At 47.9% G+C, this 16,047-nt stretch overlaps 1 long non-coding RNA gene across 20 annotated transcripts in view; it reads right to left on the bottom strand.

Moving 5' to 3' along the window:
• The window catches only part of LOC107322215, a 148,058-nt gene that overhangs the window by 74,009 nt on the left and 58,002 nt on the right, over positions 1-16,047 (bottom strand). For all 20 annotated transcript variants that reach the window (XR_004309188.1, XR_004309195.1, XR_004309197.1 and 17 more), the window contains exon 3: positions 9,329-9,478. This is a non-coding gene — a long non-coding RNA (uncharacterized LOC107322215). The remainder of the gene's footprint in view (positions 1-9,328; positions 9,479-16,047) is intronic.

Raw genomic sequence — 16,047 nt, 5'->3', positions numbered from 1 at the left:
GTGCCTCTGCTAAATGCCTGCATTGAGAGGCACTGGGACCCATGTTGCCCACATACAGTATTCCAAATTACTTAGTGCTGGTTCACTAACATCTTACTGCTAGAAAATATCTGCCTGGGATGTATTTTATAGGGTGAGAGTACTCCAGGTTTTTTTCAGAGCCTTAGAAGAGAGACCCACAACCCATACAAGTCAGTGAAGCTACATCCTTTCCCCCAAACCAACTGGCACGAAGGTAAAATCCATCACTTAGGAACACACAGCAGCTGCAGCAAAAGCCAAGTTAAACAAGAACAAGGTCAGCATGGAGATGGTGCAGCCAATAACTGTAAAGAGGAGGAAATTGGTAATACAGTTGAGAGCACAGCCACCTCCTGCACAGGCCCCCAGCAGACAGCCCCAAATCCCAGGGAGCTCAGCACCACAAGTCCCTTACATCTCATCCCTGGGATGAGCACCAAGAATACAAGCACATCCCTTTCCCTCTTTTCTCAGCTTGCAAACTGCACTGAAGTGAAGGGGCTGGAGGGACCAAGGGCACATTTCAGCTGGGAAGTGTTACCTTCACCTGCCCTGCAAGGCACTGTTAGAAGCCACTTGCCTGATGCGACTCCCTTCACACAGAGCCTGTGCTGACATAGGCTCACATAAACCAAGGACAGACAAATTATTCATCCTCATAGCACTCAAGTGCAAATTTCCTAACAAACTCCAACACCACGTCTATCTCGCCTGACTGCCAAAGACCAAATCTGAGCCAACTTTCTTGCAAGCATTGCTGAGTTTTGCAAGCTTCAAGTCCTCAGAGGGTCGCATTTTCATGCTTCTCTCTGTAACCTTAAGAGTCAGAGCTCAAGTTTTTATGAAAGCTGAGATTCTCCAGGTTCTGGAGCCAAAGCTTTCAGAGAGAAAGCAGAAAGTGAGAACAGGGCAACTCACTGGCTTTCTTCACTATGACACATCACACTTAGATTCTCTGATGTCCAGTAGGGCTGTGAGTTGAAATAAGGCTGCCACCTTGGTAGATTTAGCCTTCTCTTTACCACCACTGTCCACACAGCTTGCTGGAATTGGTTGTACTGAATACCTCTGACATACTGGTAGGTTCTGCTGATGATGTCCTAAAAGTTTAAGTTCTCTCAATGGGGAGACGTAGGGATGGACAACACGTCTCAAACACCGTTTCCCCCAGGAAAGCCCTCTATGGAATAGTGCATTGTGCAACAACCACGATAACGTCTTGACACGTTACACCAATATTTTTCTTCTGGTGTTTTGGAGAGCTGTGGTGTTGCAATCCAGGCTCAGGGTTAAAAGCTGGAGTTCTGGAAAGCTCATCTCTAGGAGAAGCGTGATGGAGAGGCGACACATCCAGCGGGCACCCAGGGCCGGAGCTTACTCAGTCAATGAGCTGTGCTGGCCCAGAATGTTCCTTGTTTCCCAGCAAAGTGATGCTAGAAGCACAACAGTAAACTAAAATCCAACAACATTCAAAGGTTAACAAGTGTTATTTTTCACTATTGTGCCTCAGGACTTTCCTGCACTAACATTAGTGACTATTATGCTTCGTTCAACCTGATAGACCGAGCAAAGGGAGGGGGCAGGAATCAAATCTCATCAGTAATGGGAACCACTTCCAAGGGGAAGCTGTTTTCAGAAACCTGGCCACGTCCAAAAATTACAACCGGTCTCGGCAATTACAAGAAGTAAAACATTAAAAAGCATGAGACAAAGTGCATTTGCATGCTAAAAGCTCCCGTCAGCGGTGCTGAGAGGCTGTGTCCAACAACAAAGCAGAACCCTTCTCCCTCCAAAAAAATACATTAACCCCGGTGTCAGATCCCTCTGCCCTGTTTGCACCCCAAGGACTGCAGGATGCAGCCATAGCCCCCCTACACCCAACGTCTAGGACGTGGCTCTGGGACAGACACCCAGGGCTCACTGCTGAGCAAAGCTGCAAGGGTTAAGCCGTGCTCAGCCATCCCCATCACAGCACAGCCTGTGGGGTTTTGTCAAGAAAGTTTCCCTGAATGGGGCGGATTTGCTGGAAAGCAGTGTTCCAGCAGACGTGTTCCAGTTCTGCAATTGCTGTCGCAATAACAGGTTTGGGTTTGATTCAGAGGTTGCAGGTGGGCAAGTTACCTGAAGGCCATGAGGAGGAAACTCCTACATCCGTTCTGAAAGTGTATACAGAGCCTTTGGCTGGGAGGGAGGGAGCATGAGAGGCAGTACATGCTGCTGCTGGGGTAGGATTTCACCTGAAAACACAACTTTGAGCTCAAAACACGAGCTGATGGGAGGGTCTGAGCAAAAGCCTTGAGCAGAGAAGCAAATTGCAAGCCCTGGTTAGAGGTTGGCAGCCTCCGACCAGGGTTCTTCTAGAGGATTATCCACAGGAACTCAGAGCGCATCCCAGAGTCACTGGGATCTGAGAATACCAGCCCTTGCACAAGCACAAGACATACTGTGCACCCCAGAGCTGGTTTGGTCCGTTCCCTACCAGCTCCAGCTGGACTTCCCCCTAAACTTTGCCCACATTCTCATGAGCCTCCCCTTTTGGTACTGATGTCCACTATTATCTCAGGAGGCATTTTTGCCACATCAGAGCTTTCCCTCCCTACTACCAAGTCCAGATCCACTGACATCCCCACCACCATTTCCCTTTTACAATCTCATTAGCTATTCTTATCCAGCAGCACCACAGCACCTTGATGCTCTAATCCTGCTCACACAACTGCTGTGCTGGTGGGATTCCTCTTCCCCACGTATTTCCTGCCATAAGGTCAGGTAACTCCCTGACTTGAGTGCTGTGTCACTTCCACTGCGTGCACAGGGCTCATGTCCACGCCTAGCATATAAACAACCCTCCAGAGACCTCTCAAAGCACCCAGAGTTCTGAGAGATCATGGAGAAGAAACCCAACTGCAAGCAAATAAGGGACTCAAAAATCAAACTCTACCCATTTTCTATGTGAATGAATGGAGACAGCACAGGCTGCATGAGGGATGGAGCTCTTTGCGCTTGAAGGCAGCTGTGCAAAGTAACCACCCTGGACATCCAACCTACTCATTTTCAGAGGCAAGAAAGGCATGAAATCACCAGACAGACCATTTCAAAAAGGTGTCAGAGCTGAGGTCTCCCAGCAGAAGTCCGTGTCTAGCTGAGAGTGCAGGGTGATGATCCTCCACTCCATGGAATCCAATACACGGTCACGCCTATTATACAGGAGATGATATTTTTGTCTGAGCCACCACGAGGGAGAAGATGACAGACTTGAGACATTTGTGTCAGCTCAACTGATGGCGGGACAATGGGCTGCTTGAGCCAATGGTTTGTCAGGTAATTTAGCGTAACGATGCACTAAGTCACTCTCCAAGTGGTGAGGGATTCGCTGTTGAGTTAAGTCAATAGTCATGCTACCAGTCTTCACCCCAGGACACCACAGTAGTAAGGAGATGCTTCCTTACTCATTCCTCTCCCTCCCAGGGCACAGTCACAGCATAAAACACACAGCAATGCTCTCCTAAACAGGTAACTGCTGAAAATGATGCATGCAAAGAGCTCTTAGCGCATGGATTCCTTCCTGCTTCCACGTCTAGAACCACAGCTTCAGCTGCTGGATTTTGCAATAGAGATGCAATGAGAAGGGGCAGGCTGGGAGCAAAGTGGGAATACAATGGCCACAGACCAACATGGAGGGCTGAAAAGGTGCCCACAAGCTGCAGTGAGCATGAATGGCAAAGAACAGGAAGCAATATGTAGCAACACACAGACACACATATACACACACAAACAGATTGCTCTTGCTCGCTTACACATTGCTAAACTCAATGGAAAAGACAAGCTTTCCCAGAGGAAGGTTCATTAGAAATCCCCACCACTCCAGTACCTTTCCTCTCAGTTTAAAACAGCAACAACAACAACAAAAAAAAAGCAGGGCATGTTCTTTTGAAGGTTGTTTTCTTTCATCCCTTCTCCACCCCCTGTCGATCTCCTCTTCAGTGTTTGTGGCCGGCCTGTTACCTCCGGCTGAGAGAGCAGGCTGTGAGCCAGGGTCTCACCGCAGCCTTCATCCCTCTGCATCGCCCCAGCACTGTGCAGTTGTCAGTACCCTGTTGCACCCTATCACAAACTAAACTCTCTCTGACCCTCAGGGATGAGCAGGGCTGGGTGCTTAACACGGTTGTTGAAATCTCTGTCAACACTGAGGTGCTGAGAGTCTTTGCTTGCTTGTAGGGCTGAACTTTTGCCCAGCCAGGCTCAGCTGACAACAGATAACGCAGCACACAGGCACATTCTGGAGCTGGGCACCAGCAGAAAGGGCTGGAGATGGATTTCCCAGCCAAGTGATGGGTTGAATAAAGCCTCTTCCATCCCACCAGCCCAGTCAGCCTGCTACAAGCTGACCCTGGCTCAGCTGGCTTCCAGAGCTGACATCCCCCTGCTCTGGGCGACAATGTCCAGTCCTGCCATAGGGGCTGAGAGTGAAATAACTCCTTGTCCTCACCATGTAAAGTCCCAGCACCAACCCAGAGAGGGCATCCTTCATTTGCATCACAGCAACACTCAGCCAGGCTGGGGATCTTGATGGAGGCTTTATAAAAATGCACCAGATTTAATTCAGTCCTGCATGAGAGCAGCAGGCAAAACTCATGCTCCAATGTTATTGTGCCCTCCATGGGTTTTCCTGTTGTGAGTGACGGAGTGAGGCAAGGAGCAGCCAGGAGCCCAGACAAGAGAAAACAGCAATGCCTGCCCCCGGAGCGCCTATAAACCACCAAGACAAGATGTAACACGAGGAGGAAGCAAGCTGGAGGCAGGAGGGGATACCATAAAAATAGGGTGGTTTAGAGAGTCTTTGCTGTGGGCATAAATCACTGCTGATCTCCCCACAGATCTCAGCAGCACCGAGCAAGTTCTCTCCCAGCACAGCCAAACCAAACCCACCTCCCCAGTACCAGCACAGCCTCCAACCAGCAAAACCACTGTAGAGGAGAGAAAAAAAGGGCACCCAACCCTGAGTGATGAATGGATGGGGGTGGAAGCAAAGGGAGTTGGTCATTCCTGCCCAGCTCCCAAAGCTGTCATCCAAATACCCCTCCCCCTCCTACAAGGAGAGATCTGGGACCTGCCATCAGGAGCACAGGGAGCTCAGCACCCACTGTGCAGGGCTAAGAGCTCTGCACACCAGTGAGGCTTAAATAAACCCCACTGCTCCCCACCCCACATTCTTACATCTCCTTCCCACTTCACTCTCAGATCTGCAATGGTGAAGGCAGGGTTTCTTTTTCTCTAAGAAGGAAAGAGAGAAAAGGGTGAAGGGGCACCTCGTTTCAAATAAACAAACAAAATTTACTGCCGGACACATCTCTAAACTCTCAGCCTAGGCCGGCAGAACGCAGCTGCAATGTCATAAGCACATAAATAAAGTTTACAGCTAAACTGGCCTGACCCAGTATTGCCCCGAGGTGCAGAAGAAGTATCTTGTCATTAGTATGCAGAACACATCGCCTTAATGTCTGCTCATTTGTTCTCAGCCCACTCAGCTCTATAAATCTCCACAAAAGGGCAAGGCAGGGCTGTGGGGGGGAAGGGGGAGCGGGAAGGAACGGGGATGGGAACAGCCCAGGGTCCCTCATCCCGGCACAGGGACAATGTGGGCTTCACCTGCACTTTTCCTTCCCTTCCTTCCTTCAGAATCAGAGGCTGCTTGAGGAAGAGGAGCAGCATCTGGGAAGCACACTCACTTCCCACTGAAGCAGAGAGGAATGAAATGCAGCTGGTATTTCTGCAGGGGTGTTACCTATGGGGCAGGACACCTCACCAGCTGCATGCAGGGAGCACAGATTGAATGCATACGGAAACACTCCACTACCTGCAGGAGACTGACCAACTTAAAAAGAAGAAATTCCAACAGTATTTTCCTGCCCCTCCCCCTTTTCTTGTTGCATTGCTTTAAATAATTGCTCACACTTCCAAACCAGCATCTTCCAAAATCCTGCACAGCACAACGTGTCCCCTCATCTCTTCCACCCCCCAAGCATCCCAAATCTCCCCTTGTCATCTCCCTCCTAACGTCACTTGCATGTAGGTCAACCATAGAGCTGCTCAATCCTCTGGGCTATGCAGAGGTATTTTGGCATGGGTGACATGGGGGTGGTTTGGGGAGAACTCCTGCATTTATAATAGCATAAGCCATTCACCAGCAGCAACTCCAGCACCCAAAGTCCAGTGTGAATTCCAGGCTTCCACAGTTGGCGTAGCTGACCTCTATTCAATAGCAAACACTTCAACTGTGGCAAACAGAGCAAAAAGCTCTGTAAAAAAAGCACTGGATACTGAAGAAGTAACTTGTTTTCTCAGGGTGATCTAAGCTTTCCATGGAACAGCTCTCTGCACTCATATAGCAGTGCAGAGGTCAGAGCTCTTCAGGGATGGCACAATATGAACGAGCATCAATGCAATTCAGTACCTGAAGCAGCTAAGAGGTGTTCTCAAGCAGAACAAGAAATAAAATGGGTACAACCAAAAGTGTCCTTTTACTTTTAGAAATATACCAAAGCACATCCAGAACGAGCACTTCCTTGCATGCAATATCCAGGTTAAATTCTGGGCACCTTTACAGTGGTGCTCTGGAATCCCAAAATAGAAGAACACATATGGCCTGAGGGCATCAGCCCTCCCTTCTCTGCAGACAACAGGAAACCTCTCCTGGCTGCAGGGATGGTGCTGTGAGGGCTCTGTGCAGGAAATGAAGGTGTAGGATCCACCCTCCCCATGGGAATGATCCACCATAGCGCCAACTGAAAAACACTCCCCAGACTGAACAGCAGTTCTCTGCTTGAAAGCAAAGGAACTGCCCTTCCCAGCCAGCACTTCAGCCTGGGACCAGTGTCAGAGAAGCTCAGCACGATGTTGTGAAATAGAAAAGCAGCTTAAGAGACACCAGAGCAGAGTTGGGCTGGCTCAAGCACTGACCTGTGCCACCCCCGTTGGCACATCTCCTCACCAGCTCAGTGCAAGTGGATTATCTTGCAGGCAGGCAGGCTTCCTGGTCAAACAGGTGAGGCTGCAGCAGCCAAAGTGCAGGAAGAAAAAGGGAGGAAGGAGACTCAGGATGAAAACTCATCCACTTTCGGTGTCTTGAAACCCCAGCAATCTTGCTTTCTTCCATTCCCAACTTTATTACAGAGAACACATGATGTGACTTTAACACAGCTGGTTGGATTCCCTCTCCACCACATACCCCAGCAGCACCTAATAGCAGACAGAGGATCCAGCTCACCAAAACAGCCCTCTCATATCACATCTCTACAGCTCCATGGCACCCAGGGTCTTCTCCCATGTGGAGGTCTCAGAGCATCAGGCCAATGCAAGAGATGTCCCAACTCTGTCTGGTTTTTGTGGGGTTTGAGCAAGCAAATTATCTGGGGCAGGCATGGAAAAAGGATAAAACCAAACTCGTGCTCTCTGGTATTTTTCTGCATGCTGATATCCACCTGAACTTTAGACTTTTCCTAGCATGCACCAAGAAAGCAGTAAGACCGTGTGCTCTTGAAGATTTAAAAGCCTTGCTACCAGTGCACGTGTTCAGGAATTCTTTAACTTTGGACATGCATGGGATGTGGTGTTTCAGCTGCATGCAGGCACCTCAGCTATGCAACAACCTCCAAAATGAGAAGGAAGCGATACACAGCTCAGAATGAGATTTTAAAGGCAGAGACTACAATGAAGAGTAAGATTTGAACTGAAGCACAAAGCTATAGGCGATTTGCAAGCTTAAGCCCAGGTGTTGCAATTGAGTTGCCTGTCTGCCTTGAACGCATATGGTGCCTCTATATTTCCTCTTAAAGGAGCTGAATCAGCAAATCCATCCGTTCCCACAGCCTTCTCTGCAGGTCGGTAAGAGGAGCTTAAATTCAGCACAGCCTGAGAACGTTTCTGATGTCAGAAGGGATCAGGAGACATGAGGGGGTTCCACAGGGACAAAATGAGTGATGAAACTGCTGGATGCTTTGCATCTCAATGCACTGGAGGGCTTCACGTTGTAACCTTGCAATACATTGGTGTTAAACACATTCTTGTACATGAGCATGAGTAAGATTGTATTTAAACATGGCAAGATCCATTAAATCTGCGCTGGTGGCAAGGAGGTGACCTCCCTACCTTAGGTGGGAAACCAGCACATCCGGCCTCTGATGCATCCCTCAGATATGCCAACTTGTTAGGTGATAATTGACATGCAATAAATCTGTTTTTTAGCTCAGTTAATTACCTGTATTGCGCTCATGAGTAATACGATAGCATTTAAGGTGTGGCAAATTTTCCATTACAGAGCCCAGGTTGCAAGAATTCCATGAGAAACGTTTTCTCCTGGATGCAGCTCTGCAGCAGACAGCCCCACTCCAATCTGCTTTTCACCCCAAAGCAGCCCTCCAGTCCATCCCATTGCAGAGGACACTCTCTAAGTGCCTCATTCTCATTGACCCTAGGCTAATTTCACACCCCTCCCAGCTTTCCCTTTCTCTAACACTGCAGCCCTTGCATCAACAGCACTGGCAACACCGGATGGATTGAAAGGTATTATGCCTAAAAAAATAAGGAAGGACGTATTGCAACCCAGCCAAAGAGCTAAGAAAAACCAGGTCTGAGGAACTAAGCATTCAGGTTCCCAGCTGGAAATTGTTCTTAAAGCATGGTTTGGTTCAGTGCAGCGACAAGATGGAGATGGGGGTAAGGGAGAGCACAGAGCCCCGAGACAAGGAAAGTCTCCAGGAAAGAAAACTGCTTATGAGAGCACCTCTCTGACACAACAGCAAGCTCAAAACACAACATCTGTAATCCAGACCTCACACAGCTCTCAGCAGGGCAGAGCTGATTAAAACAAGCTTGTTTCTCATCTGGAAAGGCTGCTTTTCCCAAATACCCTGTTGCAGGCAGGTATTTCAGTGGAGTGCTGCAGCGTTTTTTGCTCTTCACTTTTGAACTCTGCACCTCTTGGGACGACTCGATGCAGCTGCTCCCTTGCATGGGTTTACTCAGGGCAGCCTGAAGCCATATCCCTACTTTCATCTACAGGGGAACCCATACTGCCACCCATGCACCCCACCTCGAGGCAATCACCCCTTGCCTCCCCTGCTTTCATGCTGACACACTTCTGTCAGAAAGAGACAGAAGACAGAGAAGGGGGGGGGGGAAAAAAAACCCAGCAGATTCTCATCTTCCTTCCTTCCAAAGCCATTGTTTTGCAGTACAAGTATTTCAGCTCTCACTGTACCAGGGAACAGGATTAGACAGGTCACCGTGGAATCAGATTACAGACTTTTACCTTTTTAACTTTTCTTCTCAGCACGTAGGCTCGAGAACTGACACCCGGCGAGGGAGCAGGCAGGGGACAGGCATGGGTGGAGGTGGCCACCGAACGTCAGTGATTCAGAGGGATGTGCCAAGGGACTGGGAGTTCTCACGATTCCAGGACCTAAAATAAAGGATCGGATGGGCTAAAATTAAAGGGTGAAGAAGAGAAGAATTTTACCCAGCCCATTCAGGCAATAGGAGGAGTGAATGTATCAGAGGGCATCCTGCTAGAACTTTGTCCCACAGGGCTTTATTTCCCATGCAGTTCCAAGCCGTGTTTTCCCTCTCAGCTCCCCATGTAGATGGCCCAGGCAGGACTGGGAGACACCAAGAGACAGAAAGGAGCAAGGAGCCCATTCCAATGGTCAGTCACCTCAGTAAAAGCCCACACCAAACTTACGCCCATCTCTAGCTTAGACCTATTAAACCTCATTGCATGGTTTCTGATGGCTAAAGATAGCTTGCACCCACTTTCTCTACTATAGATGAGAACATTGCTGCGTGTCCCCACGCCTGCTGTACAGGTGTGCTATACAAATTAGTTAATAGATGCTTGAAGCTTCTTAAGTATCATTATTCAAAGCATCAATTTAACCAGAGCCTCGTTACTGTAGTTAGCGCTACTCCTGCTGTATATTCACTATTAATACGAGCAGTTTTGGCTTTGAGTGTAACATTATTCTTTTTTCTTCAACAGAATATACAGAATTTACACATGTGGACCACAGAGAGGGAATGAGTTGCCCGTGTTCCTACAAAGCAGCCATAGCTGTGAACAAACTCCTTTACCCAAATATACAGAACCTCCCTAATCAGTGAACCACCCTTATACCAATAATCCCTCAAATCACATTAAAAAAATATTAATTACCAAATTTATCAGGCTGGATTTTCTCCTTGTTTAAACGTTTGACTATTTTTATTTTATTTTGCTTTTCTAGCAAATCCCAAAGAGCCAAAATGCAAAATCACCCCATTGCAGGGCATTGCTCACGGCGCTGCCAAGGCACAGGCTGCAGGCCAAAACAAGAGCAGCTTTCCTTCTAATAACACCAACTTCTAATGTCAATTCAGTACCTAAACCACAGGGGAACATTGCATGACTTTGTCTCAGAACTTCCAAAGAAGGCTCCGACTTTTGTTTTTAGCTCTGAGTCATCTCCATCAGACCAATTCTATTTATCTTTCCCCATGGCAGGGATAACGGAGACAAAGTGGTGCACCATGAAGGAGGGACACCAAGTTCATTCCACCTTTGAGAGAACCATGCACTGAAAAAACACGTTCCTTTAATAGCATTCTTACAGCATATACAGCATCCATGCACTAAATTTGTGTCAGCCTTCAGTATTTTCACAACTACACAGTCAGTTCACGACTTGTGGTTCTTTTAAGAGCCCTTTCCTATACCACAGAGAATCCACAACTCAACCAGGTGCTACCTCCTTCCCACCTCTCCAAGAGATGCCCAATGCAGACAACCAAGAGGAAATAGCTCCAACTCAAAGTCCAAGCAGTCAGATTTCTGTTGTCCCAGAAGCTCGGGGAGGAGAGCAGCAGCATCCCAAGGCCTGGACCCATCTCTAGCCACTTGCCATCACAGCAGCTCTACCAGCATCCTGGGCTTTGTTTGGCCCCAGCTGCTTCAGACGTTTTGGCACATCCCAAAACGGCCCAGAACATCTTTGTTAATAAAGCTTCTGAGATAAAGACTAACGCAATCCATTTCACAGGCTTCAGCTGGGTAATTACAAGCCTATCACTTCTGAGTTAATTACACGCAGCTAAAGACGTTATTATGCGTAGATGGAAAAAACATCCTCCTTGAAACAAGTTCTTGCTGCCTTTAGCTGGCTGATAGATAAATAGATCCAGCAAAGAGGAAAGGTGGGAAGCCTCCATTTAAACAGTGAGAACCACATTGTGAAGCACTAGAACAGAGAACTGGGAGCCAGAAGAGCTCAGGAGAAAGCAGCCACCAAGCAGGGAGTCCCTGGGGGCTGCAGAGCTGGGAAGGCAATGGGGATGAGCTGGGAGCTCCCTTTGGAATTCATGTCCTGTGGTGTGCTTTGGAGCATCGCAGTTGGGACACTGGGAGCTCCCAAAGCATCACCTGGAGCAATCAGTGGCAAAAGCTGATTTTTGCCTGGTGGTAAAGTGGAAGGGAAATGTACATGGGGAGCTATTGAGCAGCAGCAAGCTTTGGCCACTTCCAAGCTTAGCTTCCTTTTCAACTGATGACCAAAGGCAAAAGCCATCCTTAGATAGGCCCCCCCACCTCACTTTACAATGGGGCACCCACAAAAACCTACATAAGGGAGCATGGAGATAATTCCCCCCCCCCCTCACACACACACACCCCTCCAATTACTGCTCTATTTTAAGCAGAGAATTCAGAATAGAAAAGGCAAGAAGGAGAAGGAGCTCTGTCAAACTGCAGCGATTAATAAATGCCAAACAGATGCACACCATCCTCCACGGGATGATGTATGTGGCAGGCCAGGGCAAACCCCAGTGAATGTATTTCCGAGCTCATGGCCTGAGGGCTCCAACAGGTAGCAACAGAGAAAGGGGAAAAAAAGACAACAACAAAAGAAAAAAAAAAAACACCAGAAATCACAATTATAAAAAGAAACTGTCAGGGAAAGAAAAAAACAACACTGAAAACAAGCAGGTGAGAAAAGTGACAGCAGAGTTCACCGATGGAGGTGGTGAAAGGAGCTGGAGATGAACAGATGCTGCTAGACCCAGTTCTGGAGGGATGGCACTGCATAACGGGGCAGTGATTTTCCAGTACAAACTTTGCTGGTGGATGTTTCCAGCACTGAGTCTCTACTTCCTGGCATTGGGACTGTTCATGTATCAAATGCCTTTGTGGGATGGTACATCACCTCACCTCCTGCCACTCACCCCAGTTGGGCACTGCTCCTGTACTGAGTCAATACTTAAAATATTTGCCATCCGTGTGTCAGGCATGTAAATTAGCATTTAAGTCCTGATGCTTGTACCCAATTAAAGGCTTCTTAATCTCTAGCTGCTCCAGTGCTGCCAAGGTGGAACCTTCCCAGCCTGCAATTCACTTCTGGTCTCCGCTATGCAAAAGAAAAACTCCACCTTTTTTCAGCATTTCTCCCTGCAAACCAGCACCACTCCCTGCCACAGCCATTCCAGCAGGTCCAGCAGCACCATGCAGCTGCTCGGGCACATTTTTGCTGCACCCACCCCTCAGCCAGGTTGGAGGAATGCAGCACAGTCGGTCCTGTTTGCCTGTGAAAAAACTCTGCCTTGGCTACCAAATAGAACTGAAACCATTTTCGAGCCGCTTGCTGACCCTCCACACCCACTTTGCAGTATGTGAGGCCAGTAATTGTTTACCCAGCAAAATATTAAACAAGGAGAGGGGGGGGCAAAAAAAGCTTTCAGGACAAGCAGAGCTACTTATCATTTCCTTCAATCTAGGGTTGGGTTTTTGAGAGTCGTTTGCCTGGAGGTGATTGACAGCTGCATTTTATGATGAAATATGGTTTGTGAAAACATCTTGCCTAAAAAGGGCTCCACTATGATGAATAAATGCCATCAGCTCGTCTGATGCTGCCACCAACAAAAGAACTGCTTGTGGATACAGATGCTCCATACAGTGTGTTAGTGATAGAAGAACTCACTGAAGTGATACCCTGTTAGATCCTTTGGAAGGATGAAAACTGAATGTGGATTTTATTGCAAGCTGCCTTGTGGGAGGCAGGGTCATGCAATGAGTTACAAGAGAAGCAAGCACGGTTTGGGACATTCTCTTCCTCCTTCTTTAGCATCTCTGCACCCTGCAGGTACCCATGGCTCCAGGCATGCTCTCCTCCATGCAGTGGTTGCACTGAGAAGTGCCATGCATGAGACAAGATGAGACATGTTGTTTCCCCTTTACAATGCATTAAGATTCCAAAAAGCATGTCTTTGGAGGAAGCCTTTATTCAAACTGCCCGAGATAACGAAAACACAAATGGATTTCCTCATTTCCAAAGCACAGAATTAACATCAAGCACGTTTTGCACCGTTCTGAAAGGAAAGAGGCTCTGTCCCTATGCTGAACAAGGGCAAATGCAGCTACAAAGACACAAAGCCATAAGCCCAAGGTTCCCAAAGGCCACCAGTAGCCAAGTGAAAACTGGGAGTCTGCATTCCAGCACTATCTCCTGTCAGCACTGCTGAAGTGTAGCACAGTCATATTTATTTTTTTTTAAGACAGAAGCCTGAAAATGATACAAAATTTAGATTAGCTTCAGAAAGCAGCACACAAGGATGCCCTTGAAGTGAACAATCCCATGGCTGCGCTCAGATTAAAGAATCTTAAGGAGGTTGTTTGAGAATGCTCAAATAACAGCAGGTCATTGAAACACCCCTGACCCAACTAGAGCGCTCCAAAAGCTCAACCTTACTACACCCAACATTTAATGTGATGCAGTTGCTGCAGAGCCCTCCTGCAATTGGGGCAGAGCCCTCCCCACCATCTCCTGCCCCATCCAAGGGTGGCTGCCTAGGAAAATGCTGGCTTGGTAAATCTTCCTCCCTTCCATTTCAAAACAAAACCAGAACACCAGAAGATTCAAAACCATCCAGTTTGGGTCAAAGTGATACCTTTGTGAATTTTTCATCATGCTTTGAGCCTTGGCAGAGCTGCTCGTATGCACGACCCTGAGTTAGCTCATGTACACAGTACTGTGTCTACAGGACTTTGGGGCTATAGATCTGCATCAGAGCTTGGAGCAGATGCAAGCTTAAAACAAAAAATAAACCTACACAGGGCAGGGATTTCCATAGCATGGGGCAGGAAAGCTAATTAAAGCAGCTCAGGTGTTCCCTACACCTCAGGCTAGTGTCAGGAAAGAACCCACATGCACACACATACAGGAAGGCAACAGCCCATAATATGCAGTGCTTCTCAAGAGGCTTTTACCTAAACGTTGCCACAGTGATGTGTACATAACTCTGTCCTTGCTCTGAACTGCAGTCAGCAGCCCAGCACACGGGGTGGGGGGGAAGGTGAGTGTCAGAAGAGCAAAACAGGGTCAGTTTGGGGTTTTGTTGGGGGTGAAAAGCAGCTTCCCCCACCACTACCCATACAGACACTAGCTCAGCCAGCAGCCCCTTCCACAAGCAAAGGATGAAGCTGGGATAATGACCAAGAGAGCTCAGAGGACCCCAAGCAAGCCAAGGAGATGCTCCAGCCACCAGCACCAAGTGGGTACCACACCAAGCACCACACAGCTCCTGTGCTGTGCCACGGCTGCAGGAAGCAGAGCCAGAATCATAGAGCACCCTAAGCTGGAAGGGATCCCTAAGGAGCATGGAGCCCCAACTCCTGAGAGCCAGCAGGGCCAGGCTCATAACAGCAGGATTCTCTGAATCCTTTTTGTCGAAACTGGAAACTTAATTAGCAAAAATCCACAGGTATCATTTCAGAAGAAATATTATTTCCCAAGTTAATATGAAAAATATTTTAATTGCGGTATTTAACAAGTTATGCCTATGCCAAAATCTTCTCCTTGGAAGACCTTGCATGTTTTCCTTGAATTTCGATTGAGGGAGAGCAAAAGAGGGAAGGGGGAAGCAAGGGAGAAGAACTACAGAGGGGCACTGAAGGTTATGTGGAACAGCAGCAGTCAGCTTGACTGCCTGGTCAGACACAGAGGATGCAACAGGAAGGTGAGCAGATAACACCACCCAGCAGCTGGCACAACCAAGGGGCAGGAAGCTTCTTCCTTTGAAGGCAGCTGCTGGGGGTGATGTTTGTTTTCTCTGCACGGCTCAACTGAAATATGACTTTTCTCATCAATTCCACAGACAGCTCTAAGTAGTGTTTGCTCTCAAGTTGAGTTTCTTTCCTGCTGAACTCTCTTGGAAGCAGCCCGGTCCCTCCTCTCCCTTTTGGGAACACATCAGGTTTGGTCAGTGACCACGACCCTGCTGCCACCAGGCAACACAATTAAAATAGCATCAGTTCTACCTACACAGCTCAACATGCAAAGAAGCCGTAAGCAGCAGATGAATCATTGATCCGTATGATCTAAGGCTCTCAGGTCATTATTATTCCTGAATCACATCTGCTCATAAATACCTACTATTATTAGTAATTGCAGTGTTACCAGTCAAAGGAGGACCAGTTTCAGCTGCCTTAGAAAAATATTTTCCCCTGGAAGGGTCCAGCAGCAGCAGCTCTCCAACAAACATCTCATTACATCCACTGGGATTCAAGGTTTCGGCCATTCGAAGTAATTAAAAGGTTAAAATAAAATTGGAGAAAGGAAAAGAGGACTAAAATAAAACCAGAGTCATTGTTTACTTCCCTGTGTTGGTTTTTAGATGCTATCAAGCTCCTAACCAGGAACTCAAACAGCAGGGACTCACTTTGATAAAACATATCCTTCCTCCTCACCATGGGCATTTGGGTAGGAGCTCCCGGCAGCTCACGGTCCCCATCCCTCAGCATTCACCAGAATAGGAAAGAATGGGATTTTCCAGTCACACAGAGCACTGTCTGGGGCTCAGAGTTCCCAGGAGCCTTCCAAAGAACCTGGAGAGCTACTGGCTTCCATCTGGCTCTGAGCTGGAACAATTCCCTTTGCTCCTCAGGAACCAAACCCCAGCAGAGCTCAAATGCATCACAAGTGGAATGAGGGAGGATGGAAGTGGGAGGGC

Source organism: Coturnix japonica, chromosome 18 (assembly GCF_001577835.2).
Source record: "Coturnix japonica isolate 7356 chromosome 18, Coturnix japonica 2.1, whole genome shotgun sequence".
In the NCBI taxonomy this organism is placed as follows: domain Eukaryota; kingdom Metazoa; phylum Chordata; class Aves; order Galliformes; family Phasianidae; genus Coturnix; species Coturnix japonica.
The sequence above is the reverse complement of the archived record's forward strand: the minus strand, read 5'-3'. Positions and strand labels throughout refer to the sequence as shown.